This window comes from Somniosus microcephalus, chromosome 31 (assembly GCF_052327205.1).
Source record: "Somniosus microcephalus isolate GS21.2 chromosome 31, FLI_Smic_1.0, whole genome shotgun sequence".
Classification (NCBI taxonomy): Eukaryota; Metazoa; Chordata; class Chondrichthyes; order Squaliformes; family Somniosidae; genus Somniosus; species Somniosus microcephalus.
The window spans coordinates 39,014,084-39,029,037 of NC_141017.1; the positions used below are offsets into that span (position 1 = coordinate 39,014,084).

Sequence of the window (14,954 nt, forward strand, 5' to 3'; positions counted from 1 at the left end):
TTCGGGTCCTGCTCCCTGTTTTTTGGAAGAAGGGTGAAGTTTGAGCTTTGGCAGCAGAGAATGATGCATGGTGCATGAGCAGGAAATAAAATTCTTTTAAAAATAAGAGTAGATGTTGATGAGGGTAGTGCGGTTGATGTTGTGTATATGGTCTTTCAAAAAGTGTTTGATAAAGTATCACATAATAGACTAGTTTGCAAAATTGAAGCCCATGGGATTAAAGGGGTAGTGGCAGCGTGGATACAAAATTGGCTAAGGAACAGAAAGCAGAGAGTAATGGTGAACGATTGTTTTTCAGACTGGAGGGAATTATACAGTAGTGCCCCCAGGGGTCGGTATTAGGACCACTGCTCTTTTTGATATATATTAATATCCTGGACTTGGGTATACAGGGCATAATTTTAAAGTTTGCAGATGACACGAAACTCGGAAATGTAGTAAACAATGAGGAGGATAGTAACAGGAGGACATAGACAGATTAGTAAAATGGGCAGACACATGGCAATTGAAATTTAACGTAGAGAAGTGTGAAGTGATTCATTTTGGTAGGAAGAATGAGGAGAGGCAATATAAACGAAATGGTACAATTTTAAAGAGGGTGCAGGAACAGAGAGGCCTGGGGGTGTAAGTCCCTGCCTAAACCACTCTGCCTCTCTACCTCTCTTTCCTCCTTTAAGATGCTCCTTAAAACCTACCCACCTGCCCTAATTAATCCTTATGTGGCTCGGTGTCAAATTTTTTGTCTTATAATACTCCTGTGAAGCGCCTTACTACGTTAAAGAGGCTATATAAATACAAGTTGTTGTTATTGTTGTTGTTGAAGGTGGCAGGACACGTTGAGAAGGCTGGTAAATAGGCATTCGGGATCCTTGGCTTTATAAATAAAGACACAAAGTATAAAATCAAGGAAGTTATGCTAAACCTTTATAAAACACCGGTTAGGCCCCAGCTGGAGTACTGTGGTGAATTCTGGGCACCACACTTTAGGAAGGATGTCAAGGCCTTGTAGAGGGTGCAGAGGAGATTTCCTAGAATGGTACCAGTGGTAAAAGACTTCAGTTATGTGGAGAGACTAGGGAAACCGGTTGTTCTCCTTAGAGCAGAGAAGGTTAAGAGAAGATTTGATAGAGGTGTTCAAAATTATGAACAGTTTTGATAAAGTAAATAAGGAGAAACTGTTTCCAGTGGCAGAAGGGTCAGTAACCAGAGGACACATATTTACGGTAATTGGCAAAAGAACCAGAAGTGACATGAGGAAATAAATTTTTACGCAGCGAGTTGTTATGATCTAGAATGCACTTCCTGAAAGGGTGGTTGAAGCAGATTCAATAATAACTTTCAAAATGGAATTGGATAAATATTTGAAAAGGAAAAATGTGCAAGGCTATGGGTAAAGAGCAGGGGAATGGGACTAATTGGAGAGCACGTTCAAAGATCCAGCACAGGCACGATGGGCTGAATAGCCTCCTTCTGAGCTGTAAGATTCCATGAGAAGCAGGGAAGGCTTTGAGCTGAGTGCACTCTGAATTCAATTGTTGGAGCCGTAACATTTTTTTAAATTTCAGAAGTGTAAGTGTGTAAATTCTTATTGCCAGGCTTTGTGGTAAACACAATGGGTGTTTCCAAAATTTGGTTTTCAGCTTTTCGTTTTCAGTCGTCTTATCATCACAACTATCAAAACCACCAGAGTTTGCATTTTTCAACTTTCCACAATGTACTGCAATATGTTTTGATATAGAATTTTTAACTTCTTAATTGCCACTGAAGAGACTTTGGTCATATCACAAACAAAAATGTAACTATTTTATGTTTAATATTTGTTTCAGTGTGTGTTTCACTTTGAGGCTATAGCTATGTTTGAACACAATAGCTAGCACTTTTAAAGGAATATTTAAACTGAAAGAACCCACAGCAGGATTCAGCAGTAAGACCAGATCACACCACTCATGGCTGAAATCACTGCTGTCTTGCTTTTGTTAAAAATAATAAGCAACTGAATATTTCCACTCGTGTTAATTCTGTGCTGTAGCAGGATTTTTAATAATGTACATGGCATGTTGCAAACCTGAATTAAACACTAGTTTTTGAGGCAGGATTGAAGTAAGGTAACAGAAACAAGCTTGTCCTTTCCCTTCAGTACCAGCTATAAACCCAATCTGAGGCATTGAAATGGGAGTACAGATTGGCAGTGGCGTATAATACAGAAGATAAATTGCCCTCTCATATATTTAAATGTAAAGGTACATGAATATGTGGCTTCTATACCAGATGCAATTAATCTTTTTTGCTTTTCGGGAACAGTTTTGTAACAGAAATGGATGATGCTGAATATTGCAGAACTTCACAAGAGCACAGCACAATGCAGGAGTATGTCTCTGTTGGATATAGACTGTTTAGAAATGCACAAAGGTAACTGTTTAAACCTTGGGTTATTTTTGGATGTTGATTTTGCTGAGTGCTAATAGCCATTTGTAAGCAAGTTGTTGCTTGGCATTAAAATAATTTTTGCAGTTCCACTGAGTCTCAGTAGCTGCCGGAAAGGGTTTGGTTTTATCACCTCGCATGAATCATTACACTGAAAAACCAGCATCAAGGCCTTCAAAATGCAGCTATTACTCCTGAAAGGATAGCAGCAGTGACTCTGTGCATTTGTTTCTGTATCTGCAGCCTTATCTATCATTGTCTGTGCCTCATTCTCTACCTGTCTCTATAAGTAGGTGCAAGAGGGAATTTGTGTTCATAATGGCCGAGTACATCCTGATAACAGAGAGGTGGTACTGCAGGGTGTAATAGAGCCACCTGGTGTGGACTACTGATGTCTGTCTGTCTGTCTCTCCGTCTGTCTGTCCGGCTATACACTCTAAAGTAATAGAGCGTACCTACACGTGCGTTACATCAAAAGAAAGCTTACGATTCCGGAACGGTCATAAACGTATTTACGTTTTGGCGAGACAAAAATTGCGCCCGCGGTATCCAAAAACCGTTCAAAATTCCGCTCATTATCCGCTCATTAGCATCGAGTGACGTCGAGGTCGACCAATCGTACGGTCGAGCGACCCGACGGTTGACCAATCGCTGCATCGTGGAGGCGGGTTCGTTGCGCGTGCGGGCGGGCGGGCCCTCCTAGAGTCGAGTGACAGGACGATTGACTAATCCTACGCTGCGGTGACATGACGGTTGACCAATCGGTGCGTGTGTGGGCGGGCCTTATCGTTCTGAACCGAGGTGAGTGGCCGCCATCTTGATTCCAAACTGTTCATTTCTTTTTCCCACTTTCTGCGTGTTTCTTTTCAAATCTACATTTCCAGCAAAAAAAAAGTTGATTTTAAAAACAAATTGTTTTTAAAAAAAGTTAATTAATTTGTAAATCTTTTCTCTAACCTCTATAATTCTCCTACCTTTCACCGTTTCTCCAGGCCCGGGGCCTAGGCTTCTCCAACTGCCAGCAGCGCAACTCCAGTCCCAGGCTCCCGGCCTAGACAGGGACCAACACTGGCAGAGGGGAGAGGGTGTGCTGCCTCAGCTCCATTCCCGTGGTCGGTAGGTGGGGAGGCTTCATAAGCAACTGGGGTAGGTCGCAAGCCCTGAATAATAATCTGAAGATCCTGTGTTTGCAGCTGAGGGAATTTCTTCTACTGACAGCCCCAGGTTAACGGCAGCCATCTTTGTCAAGGAGGGCGAAAAGTTTCAGTGCGACGCCATTTTGATTCAGTGTGTAACAGAGTGCATGCGCGGCCATCTTAGTACAGGAACATAGAGTGGGTGGGGCTTCAGTGCTGCCAATTGGGTCCTGGTGACCGGGACAGACAATCGACTGTGTGGGCGGGGCCTAATCTTTCCAACTGAAAAGCAAGTGGCGGCCATTGTTTGTGATACAACACACTGACAGGTGAGGACCCCTTTTTTAATAAAAAGATTGGTGAGGTTGTAAAGTGTATGTTATAGAAAGATTTACCAAAAATGTTTTCTAAGTACTTTAAGTTTCATGTTTCAAGGTATTAAAAGGTAGGCTGGGCCATGTCAGCGCAGGGGCCCGAGGCCGAGGCCTAGGCTTCTCCAATGGCCAGCAGCGCAACTCCAGTCCCAGGCTTCCGGCCCAGACAGGGACCAACACTGGCAGAGGGGAGAGGGTCTGCTGGCTCTCCCCCCTCCCTTTCCCTCCCCTTCCCCCCAAACCCTCCCTTCCCCCCTCCCTTTCCCCCCTCCCCTCCCTTTCCACCCCCCCACTTCCCCCCCACCTCCCCCTTCCCTCCCCCACACCCCCTTTCCCCCCACCCCCCCTTCCCTTCCCCTTTCCCCCCCACCCCCCTTCCCCTTCCCCCCACCCCCCCTTCCCCTTCCCCCACCCCCCTTCTCCTTACCCCACCCCTTCCCCTACCCCCTTCCCCTACCCCCCTTCCCCTACCTCCCTTCCCCTCACCCCACCTTCCCTCCCACCCCCCTTCCTTCCCTACCCCCCCTTCCTTCCCTTCCCCCCCACCCACCCCTTTCTCCCCCACCCCTTTCTCCCCCACCCCCCACCCCTTTCTCCCCCACCCCCCACCCACCCCTTTCTCCCCCACCCCCCACCCACCCCTTTCTCCCCCACCCCCCCACCCACCCCTTTCTCCCCCACCCCCCCACCCACCCCTTTCTCCCACCACACCCTCCCACCCCACCCCACCCACCCCTTTCTCCCCCACCCACCCCACCCTTCTCCCCCACCCACCCCTTTCTCCCCCACCCACCCCACCCTTCTCCCCCACCCACCCCACCCACCCCTTGCTCCCCCACCCCTTTCTCTCTCTCTCCCTTCCTCTGTCTCTCTCTCCCTCTCTCTCTCTCTCTCAGTCCCTCTCCCTCCTTTGCTCTGTCTCTCTCCTTCCCTCGCCTTCCCTCTCTCTCCTTCCCTCTCTCTCTCCTTCCCTCTCTCTCCTTCCCTCTCTCTCTCCTTCCCTCTCTCTCTCCTTCCCTCTCGCTCTCCTTCACTCTCTCTCCTTCCCTCTCTCTCTCTCTCTCCTTCCCTCTCTCTCTCCTTCCCTCTCTCTCTCTTTCCTTCCCTCTCTCCTTCCCTCTCTCTCTCTCTCTTCCCCCGTCTCTCTCTTCCCCCGTCTCTCTCTTCCCCCGTCTCTCTCTTCCCCATCTCTCTCTTCCCCCCCGTCGCTCTCTCTCTTCCCCGTCGCTCTCTCTCTTCCCCCCGTCGCTCTCTCTCTTCCCCCCGTTGCTCCCTCTCTTCCCCCCCATCGCTCTCTCTCTTCCCCCCAATCACTCTCTCTCTTCCCCCCAGTCGCTCTCTCTCTTCCCCCCAGTCGCTCTCTCTCTCTCTCTTCCAACAACAACATGCCCTCGAAAAAGCCTCGGCACCGCCGGGCACTCCAGCTAGTAATAAATAAAGCCATGTGCAGTACAGTTGTGCTGTTGTGTATATATATGCTGTGTCTCAAGCTATCACAGAATTGGCAATGAGGATGCGTTTGCAGATTCCCTAGCTGAAATTTTGTGGGAGGATAATCCCACCAACCGACGGAGGGACTGTTAGAGGTCCTTCGTTTTGCAGAAAAACTTAAAAAATCCGAGGTAAATTTCGAGCACACGTGGCTGAACTGTTGACGTTGCCAGAGTCCAGATGGCCGCACCTATGGGAATAATAGGGGGCTTGGGTGAGTTCCATTGTGACTGAGAGACTTTCGGAACATATGTGGAGCGGCTGGAAATGTTTTTCACTGCAAACAGTATTGTCGAAGTTCCCGATGATGTAAACCGTAACCAGGCAGTTTTAGAAATGAAACGGGCTTTATTTTGACTGAAGCAGGCCTTTATGGAACCCTGAAAAATTTGCTTGTTCCCACCAAGCCGAAGGACACGCCACTGAGCACTACAGTCCTGAGCCTCTGGAAATTGCTGAAAGTTATCGTTTTGGAACACATAATCAATTAAATGACGCGGCTATCAGTGAGTACGATGTAGCTTTATCCATTCACTGTCATTTCAGAAACTTTCAGGACCGAGCTTTGCGTGACCGCTTTGTGGGTTGAAAGATGAACATATCAGAAGTAAATTGTTGACAACCCCTAACTTGACATTTGACTTAGCTTGTCAGACAGCTATGTCGATGGATATGGCCGACCGATACTCCCGAGAGTTCCGCGCCATTTCCAGTCGTCAGACAACCGAGGCGAATCGGCTGCAGGCTAAAAGTAAAAGGCAGTTGGGCCCCAAGGCCTCAGCAACTGGCCAAGGTAACAGTGCATTGAAGTCGAGCTATTGGTGCCTGGGACAACACATCACTCAAAGCTGTCCCTACGTGAAGGCAGAGTGTTTCTACTGCAAGAAAACTGGGCATCTTGTGAAGGCGTGCCGACAGAAGGGTAAATCGACTGGCAATGCTGGAAGTAGAAATCGCCAGACACTACATACCGCTGAAGAGAAACAGCAGGACGAGAAGTTTCTGGAGATTCACATCATCAGGAGCACAAAGGTATCTAACAGCGATTCGCGAGGTATCGTCATCCAAGTAGATGTCGCAGGAACCAGGATACCCATGGAAATCGACACTGGTGCATCCGTGAGCGTAGTACCGGAATCACTATATCGCGACATGTTGCGTGATTATCGACGAGAGAAATCGAAGGTAGAGCTGCGAGGCTACTCAGGAGAGCAAATCCCTGTAGTAGGAAGTGTCACCATACCAGTGAAATACAAGGATCAGTGTCAGAGCTTGCCCCTCATAGTAGTGGCAGGAGTCAAGCCTGCCTTGATAGGTAGAAATTGGTTGGGATCACTGAAGCTGGATTGGAATGACATTTTTTGTGTGGAAGCAAAATTTGCATTGAAAGATGATGTCCTCAAGCAGTATTCGAAGGTGTTCAGCTAAACGGGCAGTCCGATCCAAGACTTCAAGGCAAGTGTCAAAGTGCAAAAGGATGCAAGATTAGTTTACTGCAAGCCACATCCCGTATCCATACGCACTCGAGAAAGTTGAACAAGAACTCAAAAGACTAGAAACTGAGAACATTATCTCTAAGGTAGATTTGAGTAATTGGGCTGCACCCATTGTTGTTGTACCTAAGTCAGATGGTACGGTAAGGTTGTGTAATGATTATAAGGTAACTGTAAACCAGGTTCTAGTGTGTAATCTACCCAATATGTTGCCAAATGTGGAAGATTTGTTCACACAGGTGGCCAGACCTTTTCGAAGTTAGATCTAACAAACGCCTACCTACACAACTTGAGTTAGATGAAGAATCCAAGTCATGCTTGACTATAAATACTCACCGAGGCCTATATCAGTGCAATAGGCTACCATTTGGAGTGTCTTCTGCCCCTGACATATTCCAGGGGGTGATGAAGATTTGCAAGGGATTGAAGGGGTAGTGTGTTATTTGGATGACATACTCATTTCAGCACCAAACAGGCAAATCCATGATGAGGTGTTGAACGAAGTGCTCAAACGGCTAGAGAAGCACGGAGTATGAGTGACAGCTCACAAGTGTGTGTTGTTTCAAAACTCAGTAGAGTACTTAGGGCACAGAGTAGACAAAGATGGTTTACATCCAAACAAGGGAAAGTTGGATGCAATCAGATATGCACCCGCTCCCAAGAATGTCTCTAAACTTCGATCATTTTTGGGTCTTTTGAATTATTGTGGAAAGTTCCTCCCAAACTTGGCTACATTGTTATATCCACTGAATGAGCTGTTGAGAAAACAGGTCCCTTGGAAGTGGTCAAAAGAATGCGACACAGCATTCAAAGAGTGTAAAAGCCAGTTAGTAGAGAGTACCATGTTAGTTCACTATGATGTATCTAAGGAGATCAAGCTAGCGTGTGATGCCTCTCCATACAGAGTTGGGGCAGTGATCTCTCATGTACTAGATAGTGGGGAGGAGAGACCAATTGCTTTTGCTTCACGCACTCTCAGTGCCAGTGAGCAGAATTATGCGCAGATCGAAAGTGAAGCTTTGTCATTGATTTTTGGGGTCAAGAAATTTCACAAATATTTGTTTGGTCATGTTTACCATAATTACTGACCATAAGCCCCTGACAGCAATCCTCCATCCAAAGTCCCCAGTTCCAACTTTAGCTGCAGCCCGAATGCAGAGATGGTTTTGATTTTGTCAGCGTATATGTATGACATTGAGTACAGATGATCAGCTGATCACAGTAATGCTGATGCTATGTCCAGGTTGCCATCCCCATCACAAGTTACACCCAATAAGGAAGAAGTGTTCTATTTCTCATACATTGATGAGCTGCCAGTCACAGCTGAAAAGATTGGTAGGGCAACCAAATGTGACCCAATTATGTCAAAGGTGTATGATTACATAGCAAATGGATGGTCAAATCAGGTATCAGAGGACATAGAAACATAGAAGATAGGAGCAGGAGTAGGCCATTCGGCCCCTCGAGCCTGCTCCGCCATTCAATGAGATCATAGCTGATCATCCAAATTCAGTACCCAGCCTGGACGATATCCATCCATACTTAGTTTGTAGGAATGAATTGTCAGTGGCTAAAGATTGTATCAGGTGAGGAGCAAGAGTGGTTATCCCAAATAGGTTCAGGTCTAAATTGTTAGGAGATCTTCATGACCAGCACCTGGTAATGTGCTTGACCAAGAGCTTTGCACGCAGTTACTTATGGTGGCCAGGTTTAGATAAAGAGATAGAGTCAGTCAGTGTACAACACGGATGAGCAAGAAACCACCATCAGTACAGCCATGGAAATGGCCTCCCAGAGTGTGGCAAAGGTTACATGTAGATTTTGCTGAGCTAGAAGGACAGCAATTGTTCATAGTGATAGATAGTCACTTGAAGTGGGTAGAGGTATTTCCGATGCGAATGATAACAAGCAAAACACTAGACAATTTGCGAAGATTGTTTTCCTCATACGGCCTTCCAGAAGAAGTTGTGTCTGATAATGGGCCGCAGTTTTGTTCAGAAGAGTTCACACAGTTCATGAGCAGAAATGGTGTGAAACATACCAAAGTTCCACCGTACCACCCTGCTTCAGCAGAGCGCAAAGTACAAATTGTCAAACGTGTCCTCATCAAGCAAATGTTGGATCAAAATCCAAAGAAACATCAGTTGTTGTTGGACCACTTTGATCAAATAACTCTGTGTTCTGGCATTTGTATTGTCTGTTGTTGTTGTACTTGTTAATGTCTGGAATGTTCTACAGATGTAACCACTAATGCTCCTCCCTAGCCCCGCCCCTCTGGATCCTCCGGATTGGTGTGAGTCTTACTTATAAGGGCTGGGTCGGTGATGAATGATGGTTGCCCTGTGTTAACTTCATGCCATGTTCTTACTTAATAAAAGCCTTTAGTTTTAAGCTTTAACCTCTTGGATTCAGGCCGTTATTTGGCACATCAATTTTATTAAGTAACAACTTTTGGAAGATGGATCGATTTTTGAAACCAGAGCGTCTGGATATCGATCCCCATTTGGCAGACGCGTCGAAGAAATTTACGCATTGGCTTCGATGTTTTGAACACTTCATCGCATCGTTCGATCCGACGGTTAACAAGTTGGGTCTTCGAACCAACTTGGTAAGTCATCAAACTTACTCTATAATTGAAGATATTACTACATATGAAGAGGCCCTCGCAGCCCTTAAGGCCCAGTACCTTAAGTCGGTTAACGAAGTATACGCCAGGTATCGTTTGTCTACTTGCAGGCAATTACCCGAGGAATCCCTGGACGATTTCCTGCAGGACCTTAAGGCTTTGGCTAAGGATTGCAACTACAAGGCTGTATCAGGAAGAAGCTGTGGTAAACCACTTTTATCGTTCACTATCGTTACACTATGGTTATCACTGTTTATATCGTTACACTATGGTTATCACTGTTTACACTGTTGTATCACTACACAAGGTCACCTCTTGTCACGCTGTTATACCTGGGCTGACCACAGCTGACTCCGCCCATGGCTCCGCCTGCTTGCCCAGGTATAAAGGTGGTCGACTGGCTGGTATTCCTCCTTGTTGGACCCGATCACCCACGAGGGTGGGCTCTGTTATTTAGCCAATAAAAACCTATAGTTACTATCTTAACTCGTCGCTTTTCATTGGATGAATTGATAGGTATATCAATTTTATTGGCTAAATTTTGAAATGAGTGGATCGGAGCAGCCAAACGACCAGCCAAACGGCCAGCTACAACAGCCACAGCAGCCGGCCTGGCTGCGAGCCCTCCGACCGCCGTACCTGGATCTAAACCCACAGGCAGCGAACTCAGCCCTCGACTTCGAACACTGGCTGAGCTGTTTCGAATCCTACCTGGGAGAATCCGGCGTGCCTCCGGGATCCAAACTAAGAGTTCTGACCGCCCAGGTGAGCCCTAAAGTATTTGCATTCATCCGGGACCTTGCTACATACGAGGACGCCCTCAACCTGCTAAAGAGCAGTACCGGAGCCTGGTAAATTCTATGTATGCCAGACATCTCCTAAGATCCCGCTCGCAACAGCCAGGAGAGTCTGTAGATGAATTTTTACGGGCGCTACAAACACTCGGCAGGGACTGTGGCCTAGAAATTCAGTAGCGTTCGCCAGCCGTTAACGCCTTAAGAGGGGTAGATTTCCAGCGCTAGGCACTTAGCGCCCGGGCGCAGTCCGATCTGCGCCTACGCCCAACTTCAGTTGACATTTAGCGCCGGCGCAAAGTGTTTGCGCCCGCTCAGCTGCGCGCGCAGCTTATGACGTCATTTCGTCGTGCAACGCTGTTTGTGCGCCCCAAACCGGAAATTCAGTGGCGCCCGCCCAATGTGGGCGTGGCGCTGTTAAGAACTGTGAACTGGAACGCAGCAGAGGCCCTGCGGGCCTCGGGGAGCGCTAATTAAAGGGCACTTAGACTGAACTATAAAGGCCAGCCATTTTGCTGCAATGACTTTAGTGCTTTGGATTTCTGGACAGAGACCAAGGAACAGACCTTACTGATTTGGGACAACATAGGAGAGGTGTTTTTGGCTTCTGGCCAGAGCTTGGAAATTAGACTCATTGTGATTTCACTGTTTGCAAGTTTATTATGGGGGCTGCATGGGGTTCCAACCCTCAGTTCCAGCATTATGTGCGAAGGGCTCGCAGACGCTGTGTGAGAGGGCCAGCCATGCCTAGACGCAGAGGGGCCATCAGGCGTCGGCAACGTAGGCCTTACCCACTCAGGGAATACCGGCAGCAGGTGTCCTATCTCACCATGACTGCCGCGCATTGTGTTAAGAGGCTGCGCTTCAGAAGGGAGGTGGTTGCAGAGATCTGCCAGCTGCTTCACAGAGATCTGCGTCCACAGCTGATGTGCAGGACGTCTCTGTCGGTGGAAGTGAAGGTCACGGTGGCTCTGAACTTTTATGCAAGCGGCTCTTTCCAAGCCGCTGCTGGGGACATAGCGAACATCTCCCAGTTCACCGTGCATCGCTGCATCCGGCAGGTCACCGATGCCCTTTTCGCAAGGAGACACCAATTCATCTCCTTCCCCATGACCCTAGAGAGGCAGAAGCAGCGTGCAGTCGGATTTGCCAGGATTGCCAACTTCCCCATGGTGCAGGGCGCCATTGACTGCACGCATGTGGCTATGCGGGCACCTATCGACAATGCCGAGGATTACCGCAACCGGAAGGGCTACCATTCCCTCAATGTACAGCTGGTGTGTGACCACAGGCAGCGCATCCTAGCTGTCATTGCCCGCTTTCCAGGAAGCAGCCACGATGCATTTATCCTGCGCCAGACTACTGTGGCTGACATGTTCGAGGCACAGCCGCCACCAAGGGGATGGCTTATTGGGGACAAGGGCTACCCTTTGTGTACATGGCTCATGACCCCGCTCCGCGCGCCCAGGACCCCTGCGGAGGAGGCATACAACGAAAGCCATCAAGCCACAAGGAACATCATAGAGCAAACAATTGGCGTCCTCAAGCAACGGTTCTGCTGCCTGGATCGTTCCGGCGGATCTCTACAGTATTCGCCGGATAGAGTCTCCCAGTTCGTCGTCGTTTGCTGCATGCTGCACAACCTGGCTATCCGCAGGACTCAGGCACTGCCACCTCGCGTTGGACCACCACCTCAGGAGGACCATGAGGAGGAGGAGGAGGAGGAGGAGTACCAGCCCAGGAGGGAGCCACAAGGTCCAAGGGCCGTCCGCTTATTGAATGACACTTCTAGGCCCCCTGTCAGGGAATGGCTTGTGGCAATGAACGCACCTGAATGCAGCCGCTCCGCAAGCCCTCAGCCGGTTAACGCAACAACCACTTGAAACATGACACCTGGACAAGCTGAATAAATAAAAAGCTTTATTTAACAAACTCAGGGCCCTTCCCACATGAAACAGAAAAAGAGACAAGACCCCCAAAAAACAGTCAAAAACATATCTCACTCCCACAACCTGGGGAGGCATAACAAAAATTGTCCTTCCAATTGGCCTTCATCCTCGGCCTTACCAAAATAAGCCCCCCCCCCTCCAGAACACAAACACCCCCATATAAAAAAAACAGTTGGCAACACACTCTACTTGGTGTGCCGAGTGGGCGAGTCCTTGTGCAGGCTTCTCCGGCCCCTGCCCGACCTGTTGCTCCGCCTCAACCTGGGCCCTGTGGGTGTTGCAAGGCTGGGGGAAGGCTCCTGAGGGGCACAATGCGTGACGGCAGATGCCCTTGGGGGTCGGCCTAGACGAGGTCCGGCCCTGGAGGGGCCGGCTGGTGACTGCTGCAGCTGTGGCTGGCCAGCATCAGTCTCTCCAGCAGCTCGTCGCACCTTGGCTGGGGGAGTGGCAGTGGCAGCTGCAGCAATGGGGGCAAGCTGGCTGATGCCAGGCGCTCGCTGGTCGCCAGAGACACTGGCACTCGGCCGGCCTGGCACTGCAGCAAGCGCAGCAATCTGGTGAAGGCCAGACCGCTGTGCTGCAGCAGGGCGGCGGGTGCCCTGGCGATGCTTCCGTGACACAGTGAGTGTGGCAGAAGTGAGTGCGCGAACTGCCCTGGTCTGTGCCCGCATCAGATCAGCCAGTGTCTGGACGGCACCACTCATGAACTCGCGACTCGCGTCCTGTGCTGCCGCGAGTTGGTCGACACCCCTGGCCTGTGCTGCCGCGAGTTGCTTGACACCCCTGGCCTGTGAGTCCCCAAAATTGGCCACACTATGAGCCAGGGACTCAATGGCCTGAGGCAACTGTCCCACAACCCCCATGAACTCGTTGTGGCGCCGCTCCGAGGCCGCGGACAATTCATCAAGGAGGCGCACCTCCTGGGCGAGGACCGTCTCCGGACTGGAGGGCGGACTCTCCCTCTGGGGAGAAGGCCGCCGAGCTGGCCGACCCTTCCCGCGTGCCTGGACGCCACTGGGCCCAGCAACTGCCCTCCCCTGCAACACTTCCCCCCTCTGGGGAGAAGGCAGCTGTGCTGCCCGACCCTTCCCGCGTGCCTGGACGCCACTGGGCCCAGCAACTGCTCTCCCCTGCAACACTTCCCCCCTCTGGGGAGAAGGCAGCCGTGCTGCCCGACCCTTCCCGCGTGCCTGGACGCCACTGGGCCCAGGAGCTACACCCCCCTGCAACACTTCCCCCTGGCTCTCCTCCAGGCAAGACGTGTCCCCTCCATTGCCATCCCCTGGCGCGGATGAGGGTTCCCCCGATGTGCCGCCTTCCTCTTGGTCCTCGTCGTCCTCCTCTTCCGAGGGACTGGCACTCTCAGCTTCAGGGACCTCCTCCTCACCAGCTGAAAGCAGGAAGGCACAAGAGTAGCTTTAGAGTGAGGACAGGGCGTCAGCGAGGGAGGCATGAGTGGTGCCATTATGCGCATTGGTGGGACAGTGGCAAAGGATGTAGATCTGAAGCGCAAGGGGAACCAGAGAGGTCCAAACGGTCATGTCCTTACCATTGGGTCCCAGCACAGGGTCGGCATCTCCAATAGCAACGGGGCCAGTCACCCGGCCACGCACGAGTCGAGCCACGCTCTCCTCCAGCTGACTGAGCTGCTGGAACTGGGGACGGCCTCCCCCGGTGACAGTCTGGCTCTTCAAATTCTGCGCCAGCTTGGCCTGCAAGAGAAAGGACGGCCTCTAAGCACAGTGTGGTGCCCTGTTGTTGTGTACACTGCCTCCCATGGTCGAATAGCTTGGCCAGTGTGTTAAGTGCAGAGAGTGCTATTGATGATCATGCCAGTGCCATAGCTGCGGGAGGAGGGCTGGCCATTAGGCCTTTGAGGTCCCTTTGCCCATAATGTGAGGTGCACATGCAAGGATGAGGAGGAGACTGGAAAGGGTACTCACCCTGACCAACCGACTGAGGTCGTTGTACTTCTTGTGGCATTGGTCAGCAGCCCTGGGGACATCGCTGTTGGCTGACACCCTCAGGGCGATTTCCCTCCAGGCTCTCCTGTACTGCCTCCTGGGAGCCTTCTTGCCACTGTCCGGGCACAAGATCTCTCTGTTCTTTTCTAACCCCCTAAGCAGCACCCTCAAAGCATGCTCTGAGAAGCGCTGCGCTCGTTCACGGGCCTTCTGCATGGCTTCAGGCGCTATTTGGGTCCACCAGCAGTGTTCAGGCCTAGCTGCAGGGCTCCACTATCCAGGGCGTGGCTGCAGACAAAGTCGACCCTTCCCCCTTTAAGAGCTGGCCGGCGTCAGGGTGTCTGCTGTCAATCAAAACATGACCGCACCTGCGCTGCGCCCGGCCTCGGCGTTATCAGTCCGCACCGCCGGCTTAGCGCCTAAAGATAGGAGTGCAACGCCAGTTTCAGCGCTCGCCCAAACTCCTTGGCCAAAGCTACTGAATTTCGGCGAAGTGGCCTCCACTTTCCGGCGGGCGCTAACTTTAGCGCCCGCCCGACTTTACCGCCCCAAAAGTGGCTATACTGAATTTCTAGGCCTGTGACTTTAAAGCGGTAACGGCTGCAGAAAATACTGAAGGGGATATCCGCGATGCCTTCGTGAAAGGCCTTCGGTCCGACTACTCACGGCAAAGACTGCTCGAATCAAAGGACCTCGACCTGAA

General features: G+C 50.2%; 1 protein-coding gene across 1 annotated transcript in view; it reads left to right on the forward strand.

The window, feature by feature from the left end:
* The window catches only part of spc24 (SPC24 component of NDC80 kinetochore complex), a 179,217-nt gene extending 176,704 nt beyond the window's left edge, over positions 1 to 2,513 (forward strand). Inside the window, exon 6 of the mRNA XM_085971891.1 lies at positions 2,302 to 2,513. The gene's annotated coding sequence lies outside the window, so the exon portion shown is untranslated. The remainder of the gene's footprint in view (positions 1 to 2,301) is intronic.
* Positions 2,514 to 14,954: the final 12,441 nt, after the last annotated feature.